We start from the raw sequence: 7,951 nt of genomic DNA, 5'->3' as shown, positions 1-7,951 counted from the left end.
CACTTGGGAGGCTGAAACAGGGAGGATCGCAGGTTTGAGGTCAGCCTCAGTAACCTAGCAAGGCCCTCAACAATTAATAAGACTCTGTTTCAAAATAAAAAATAGCTGGGCGTGGTGGCGCACGCTTGTAATTCTCACGCTTGGGAGGCAGACACGGGAGGATCGCGCAGGTTCAAAGCCAGCCTCAGCTACTTAGTGAAGCTCTCAGCAACTTAGTGAGACCCTGTTTCCAAATAAACTATAAAATAGGGCTGGGAGTATAACCCGGAGGTAGAAAAGCCCCTGGGTTCCACCCCCAGTACCACAAAAAAAAATTTTTTTTTTTTTTGGTGGTACTGGGGGTGGAACCCAGAGGCTTTCTACCTCCGGGCTATACTATACTCCCAGACCTTTTTAAAAATATATTATTTGGAAACAGGGTCTCACTAAGTTGCTGAGAGCCTCAGTAAGTAGCTGAGGCTGGCTTCGAACCTGCGCGATCCTCCTGTCTCAGCCTCCCAAGCGCGGGGATTACAAACGTGTGCCACCACGCCCGGCAAAAATTCTTAATTAATAAAAAATAGAGCTGGGGTAGCTTGAAGGTACAATGTCCCGGGGTTTGATCTCCAGTGCCACAAAGAAAAAAAAAAGAAGAAGAAGAAGAAGAAGAAGAAGAAGAAGAAGAAGAAGAAGAAGAAGAAGAAGAAAGGAGGATTAGGGAGATGTTGGTCAAAGAATAAACAGTCTCAGCAGAACAAGGAGGAAGAAGCCCAGATGCATTGTGCAACATGGCATCTGCAGTGAGTAACAACATGTTTACTTGAAAATTGCTAAGGGAATAGGTTTTAGTTCTCACTGTACACAAAAAAATGAGAGGTGAGGCAAAGGATAAGGGTTGGATTTCAGCATTCCACAGTGGACACATATATCAAAACATCACATTGAAGCCATGCCTGGTGGAGCAGGTGTATAATTCGGGAGGCTGAGACCGGAGGATCGCGGTTCGCAGACAGCCTCAGCCACTTAGCGAGGCCCTTTGCAACTCAGTGAGACCCTGTTTCAAAATAAAGAATAAAACTAAAGCCGGGCGTGGTGGCGCAGGCTTGTAATCCCCGCGATTGGGAGGCGGAGACAGGAGGATCGCACGGGTTCGAAGCCAGCCTCAGGTACTCAGTGAGGCTCTCAGCAACTTAGTGAGACCCTGTTTCCAAATAAAATATAAAAAAGGTCTGGGAGCATAGCCCGGAGGTAGAAAGCTTCTGGGTTCCACCCGCAGTACCACCAAAAAAAAAAAAAAAAGAATAAAACTAGAGATGGGGGTGTAGCTTGGAGGTAGAATGTCCTGGGTTCCATCCTCAATACTGAAAAAAAAAAAAAAGTCATGTTGTACACCAGAAAAAAATATATAATTTTTGTATATGAAGAAAGAAAAAAAAAACAAAAAATAAATTACAGATGCTTGGTGCCCATCATAATCCTGGCTACTTGGAAGCCTCAGGCAGGAGGATCGGAAGGAAGTTCAAGGCCAACCTCAGCAATTTAGGGAGACCTCGTTTCAAAATAAAAATTAAAAAATAGAGCTAAGGGTGTAGCTCTGAGGTACAATGCCCCTGGATTCAATCCCTAGGATTCTCCCCCTCCCTGAAAAAGACGAGAGAGAGAGAGAGAGAGAGAGAGAGAGAGAGAGAGAGAGAGAGAGTGTGTGTGTGTGTGTGAGATAGTTCCCAGGGTTCCCGGAGGGTGGACTGTGGCGTGCAGGGAGGGTGTTTGGGTTCTCGGGTGGAGGGTGGAGTTGGCAGCCGCCCCCTGCCCCAGGCTCAGTGGCGGAGTGTGTGGGGGCCATCTCTTCGTCCAGCCTCCCTTCTGCAGACGGCGATTCCTCCGGGCGCTGATTGCAGTGAGGCGCTCACGCAGCCTCTGGGCAGGCCGGCCACCCTCGGGCCTCCGCCGCCCACACCCGGCAGGCCGTGCACACCGTCCAGAGGCTTCCACGGGTGACCCTGGGCAGCTGCTTCCCTGGAAAATTCCCTGCCTGTGTCCAGAGTTCATCAGAAAGTCTTTGGGACCTGTGCCTCTCCTTCTAGAATTTTCTTTCTTTCTTTCTTTCTTTCTTTCTTTCTTTTTTTTTTTTTTTTTTGTTTTTTTTCAGTACTGGGGATTGAACCCAGGGGCATTCTACTTCCCAGTTTTACCCCCAGCCTCATCTATCTACCTTCCTTCCTTCCTTCCTTCTTTCTGTGGTACTGGGGATGGAACCCAGGGCCATTCTACACCTGTGCTACACCACAGCTCTATTTTATTATTATTATTATTATTATTATTATTATTATTATTATTATTATTTTTTTATTTTTTTTGCGGGTCTGGGGATCGAACCCAGGGGCATTCAACCTCTGAGCTACACCCCTGCCCTATTTTTTATTCTTTATTTTGAAACAGAGTCTCACTGAGTTGCAGAGGGCCTCACTAAGTAGCTGAGGCTGTCTGCAAACCACGATCCTCCGGTCTCAGCCTCCCAAATACTGGGATTACAAGCGTGCGCCACCACGCCTAGCTATTTTTATTCTTTATTTGGTATTATTATTAGTGTGTGTGTGTGGGGGGGGTACTGGTGGACAACCCAGGGGCCTTTTTATACTTTATTTGGAAACAGGGTCTCACTAAGTTGCTGAGAGCCTCACTAAGTATCTGAGGCTGGCTTTGAACCTGTATGATCCTCCTGTCTCAGCCTCCCAAGCGGGGGAGGGGGGGGATTACAAGCGTGGGCCACCACACCCAGCCCTTTTTTTTTTGCAGTACTGGAGATGAAACCCATGGACATTCTACCTCCAAGCTACATCTCCAGCCCTATTTTTTATTCTTTATTTTGAAATAGGGTCTCACTAAATTGCAAAGGGCCTCACTAAGTAGTTGAGGCTGTCCCGCGAACGGTGATCCTCGTGTCTCAGCCTCCCAAATGCTAGGATTACAAGCGTGCGCCACCACACTAGACTTTTCTTCTTTATTTTGAAACAGGGTCTCACTGAGTTGCAAAGGGCCTAAGTAGCTGAGATTGGCTGCAAACTGCCATCCTCCTGTTTTAGCCTCCCAAATGCTGCGATTACAAGCATGCCGTCACCACGCCCGGCTTTCTTTCTTTTTTTTTTTTTGCGAGTTTGAGGATGGAACCCAGGGGCATTCGACCTCCTAGCTACACTCCCTGCCCTACTTTTTTTTTATCTTTGTTTTGAAACCGGGTCTCACTGAGTTGCGAAGGACCTCACTAAGTAGCTGAGGCTGTCCGTGAACCGTGATCCTTCAGGTCTCAGCCTCCCAAATGCTGGGATTACAAGCGTGCGCCACCACGCTCGGCTTCGGCTTTTATTCTTTATTTTGAAACATGGCCTCACTAATAAGCTGAGGCTGGCCACAAACCTGTAATTCTCCTGTCTCAGCTTCCCAAGTACTGAGATTACAAGTGTGTATCACCAGCCTGGCTCCTTTAGAATTTTCTACCTAGCTCTCTTTTTGGTCCTGGTTATAATTTTGCTTTTTAAAAAAATTATTACTAGAGGTTGAGTTCTGGGGCATTCTACCTTTGAGCTGTGCCCCCAGCCCTTATTTATTTATGCCTCACAAGTTTTTGAGGTTGATTGAGAACCAGCAAGCCTCCTGTCTCAATCACCCAGGTACTGGGATTACAAGTGTGTGCCACCAAATCCGGCTAAATTTTTTATTTTAGTTTTGGCGCTGGCGATTGAACCCAGAGGCATTCGACCTCCAAGCTATACCCCCAATTCAATTTTTAATTTTTTTTTGTGGTACTGGGAATAGAACCAAGGGGCACTCTACCTCCGAGTGATACTCCCAGCCCTATTTTTTATTCTTTATTTGGAAACAGGTTCTCACTGAGTTGTAAAGGGCCTAAGTAGCTGAGGTTGTATGCGAACAACGATCCTCCTGTCTCAGCCTCCCGAGTGCTGGGATTACAAGTGTGCGCTACCACAAATTGCAATTTTTAAGTTCTTATTTTAAAACAGGGTCTGAGTTGCAAAGGGCCTCACTAAGTAGCTGAGCCTGTCCACCAATCACAATCCTCCTGTCTCAGCCTCCCAAATGCTGGGATTACAGGAGGGCACCAGTTTGAATTCCACCCCCTGCTGTAACACGCTGGGACCCCAGGCAGGTGCCTAACCTCAGTCATCTTTCTCCCTGGGAACAGCCTCCTGCCAAGGGGCAGGAGGGTAGCTGTCTGTGGCGGGCCGGGATGTGCAGGAGGGCACTTGCCTGTCTCTGGCTGGGCATTGACCCCGGTACTATTCTTTCTGGTCTCCAAGCCCACGGGTTTGTGGAGAAAGGCCCTCACCGCATGAATCCATGTGAGCACAGTACTTGGCGTTCTGTTAAGTGTTTAGTCAAGCAGCTGTGATGGATGCCTTCCCAATTTTTTTTTTTTTTTTTTTTTTTTTTTGTGTGTGTGTGTGGTACTGGGAATGGAACCCAGGGGCCTTCTACCTTCGAGCTACACCCCCAGCCCTATTCTTTATTTTTTATTTTTGAAACAAGGTCTCACTGGGTTGCAAAGGGCCTCACTAGGTAGTAGCGGAGACTGGCCTCAAACTGCGATCCTACCGTCTCAGCCTCCCAAATGCTGGGATGGAGACAGAAAGTTAAAGGCAGTGCTTCTCGGGAACCCAAGAAAATATTTGCGTGCTAAAGATCATGCCTTCCTGTCTAAATCGTGAGAACTCTAGGCCCCTCCTGTCTGGACCCTGAGAAGCCAGCTCCTTGTCGCTCTGTGAAGTGCTAAACATTCCGCCCTCCTACTCGGACCCTGAGAAGCTAGCAGCCTCCTGATTCAGGCTATACTAAAAAAATGCACAGATTTGCAGATCTTTTGTGTGGCTTGCAGACCTCTCCCTATAAAAATATTTCCCCCCTGTCTTGCGGTGCAGACGCCACTTTTGGTATCAGCCGGTCTGCCTGCAGATGTTGGAATAAAATTTTGCTACCCCTCAACAAAACAAAACAAAAAAGGAAATGTTTGCAAAGAGCAGAGGACTATACTCACAATAGCCAAAAAGTGGAAACAGCCTAAATGTCTATCAACTGACGCAGATAAATCAAACAGGGCATATCTATACCACGGACTGTTATTTAGCATTAAAAAGAAAGGAAGCAAAGCCAGGCGCGGTGGTGTAGGTTTGTGATCCCAGTACTTGGGAGGCTGAGACAGTAGGATCAGGGTTTGCAGCCAGCCTCGGCCACTTAGTGAGGCCTTCCACAACTTAGTGAGACCCTGTTTCAAAATAAAGAATAAAAAAAAAAAAAAAAAAAACAGGGCTAGGGGTGTAGCTCGTAGGTAGAATGCCCCTGGGTTCAATCCCTAGTACCATAAAAAAAAAAAAAAAAGATGCATTGATGCCCGCTACAGTGTGGATGAAGCCTGAATAGGTCTGCTGGGTGGAAGAAGCCAGAAATAGAAATACACCGCCACATAAAACGACCCCTTTCATGGAATGTCCAGAACAGGTGCAGACGGCAGTGACGAGTGGCGGTGGCAGAGCCCAGGGGGTGGGGAAGGCGATGGCCAAGGGGCATGTGGCTTCTTCTTGGAGTGATGAAAATGTTCTAAAATTGATGATGGTGATGTTTGCACAGTGGGAATATAAAAAGGGCTACTGATAGCCGAGCGTGGTGGCGCACGCTTGTAATCCCAGCGCTTGGGAGGCTGAGACAGGAGGATCACTCAGGTTCGAAGCCAGCTTCAGCTACTTAATGAGACCCAAACAAACTATAAAATAGGTCTGGGAGTGTAGCCCAAAGGTAGAAGGCCCCTGGGTTCCATCCCCAGTGCCACAAAAAATAATAATAAATAAATAAAAAGGGCTATTGAGTGGCTTCTTTCTTTCTTCTTTCTTTTTCTTTTGCAGTACTAGGGATGGAACCCAGGGGCATTCTACCTCCAAGCTATATCCCCAACCCTATTTTTTTGTGTGTGTGTGGTACTGGGGTTCCTGGAAACCCTTCTACCTCCGGGCTACACTCCCAAACACCTATTTTTTTATATTTTTATTTGGAAACAGGGTCTCTTAAGCCAGAGAGGCTGGCTTTGAACCTGCGCTATCTTCCTGTCTCCGCCTCTCAAGTGCGGAGATTACAAGCGTGTGCCATCATGGCCGGCCCCCAACCCTATTTTTTATTCTTTATTTTAGCTTATTTTTTTTTTCAGGGTTTTTTTTCTTTGTCTTTTTGGAACTTGGAATTGAACCCAGACCACTGCACCTGCAAAACAGGCACTTTGCCTCTGAGCTACATCTCAGCCCCTCAGTACATTTCAAATTCTGTACTTTGAAACTGGGCCTCACTAAGTTGCAGAGAGCCTAAGTAGTTAAGGCTGGCTGTGAACCTGGATCCTACTGTCTCAGCCTCCCAAGTACTGGGATTACAAGTGTGCGCCAAGACACCTGGCTTTGTGAGACCCTGTTCCATCCCCAGTACCACACACAAAAAAAAAGCCAGGCGTGGTGGCGCACACTTGTAATCCCCAGGTGGAGACAGGAGGATCGCGCTGGTTTGGAACCAGCCGCGCTGGCTTAAGAGACCGTTTCCACATAAAAAAGTTAAAAAATAGGTCTGGGAGTGTAGCCCATGGGAGTGTATTCCAGAGGTAGAAGGGCTTCCAGGAACCCCAGTATCACCAAAAAATAAAAAAAAAGAATAAAAAGTAGAATTGGGGGTCTACCTTAGAGGTAGAACTTTCCTGGGTTCAATCCTCAGTACCAACAACAACAAAAAAAGTGCTGGGGTGTAAATATGTATACACACACGTGTCAGTATAAGGCATGGTGGCTACTACTCGGGAGGTCGAGGCAGGAGGATACCAGTTTGAGGCCAGTTTGGGTACTTTAGAGAGACTCTGCCTCGTAAGAAAACGAAAAGGGCTGGAATGTAGCTCAGTGGTAGAGCGCTTGCCCAGGACACATGATGTCCCGGGTTCATTCTTCAGCACTGCACAAGACTCCCAAAGTCCTACTTTGTGGGTGAAGTGAGGAAGGTCGATACCCTGAACATCTTCCCTCAGCCTGGGCAGAGAAAGGTTAAACGGCTTCCCAGGGAGGGGCAGGAACCACGGCCCAGAGAGGGGCAGCTTCCTGCCCACAGTCGCCCAGCCAAGAGGCTCCAGGACTGCAGATGCGTGAGTTCCAACCCCAGCCCCGAAGCTGACCCCTGGCTGCCTCCTCTTTCTGACTTCTCAGGGAAAAAAAAAACAACAAAAAAACAAAATAAAACACAACACAGGCCAGGAAGCGCGCATCACGGGCTGTCCATCTCAGGCCGGAGAGGCCGGGTCAGCAGGGAGGTGACCTCCAGGTCTCCGTGGGGACCAGGATCCGGTGGGGCTGGGGGTGAGAGGCTGGAAGTTTTCCCACCCTGAGATCTTCCTGTGTAAACCCAGGAGGGCGCCCTGGATGCCGCCGGCCCTACCCCCAACCTCCTTCCTCTCTTGACATGGCTTCCCGGCTGAGGATGGATGGGGAGGCTGCGCCAGCGCAGACCTACTGGGCCCAGAAAGAAGGGCAGACACTTGGAGATCGTCACTTCTAGCTCAGAGTGGCCAAGGGCCTGCTCAGAGCCACACAGCACAGGGAGCTGGACCCCGGCCCAACCTTGGGCGTGTGAGAAGCCCTTGGCCCTGGGCCCTGCCCCGGTCCTTCCTCCCCCACACTCAGGACTCAGCCCTTCCTAGTGTTAAATAGAAACCTCTTTATTCTAAGTATCGAACATTCCTTAATACGTTGGATTTGGGCCAGACCTTGAGGTGAGGGGAAAAGGGGGGGCCTGGGATATTTCTGTAGAGCCTTCCAGAACACCACCTACCACTCCAGGCTATGGGGGAGGAGGGTGCTGGGAACAGGCTCCGTGGCCTTGGGAAGGTCTTTGCTCACTCTGACCTCCATTTCCCTTCCACAGGAGTCTGGGGTTGGGTGGG

This window comes from Muscardinus avellanarius (genome assembly GCF_963383645.1).
Source record: "Muscardinus avellanarius genome assembly, chromosome: 10".
NCBI lineage: Eukaryota > Metazoa > Chordata > Mammalia > Rodentia > Gliridae > Muscardinus > Muscardinus avellanarius.
The sequence above is the reverse complement of the archived record's forward strand: the minus strand, read 5'-3'. Positions refer to the sequence as shown.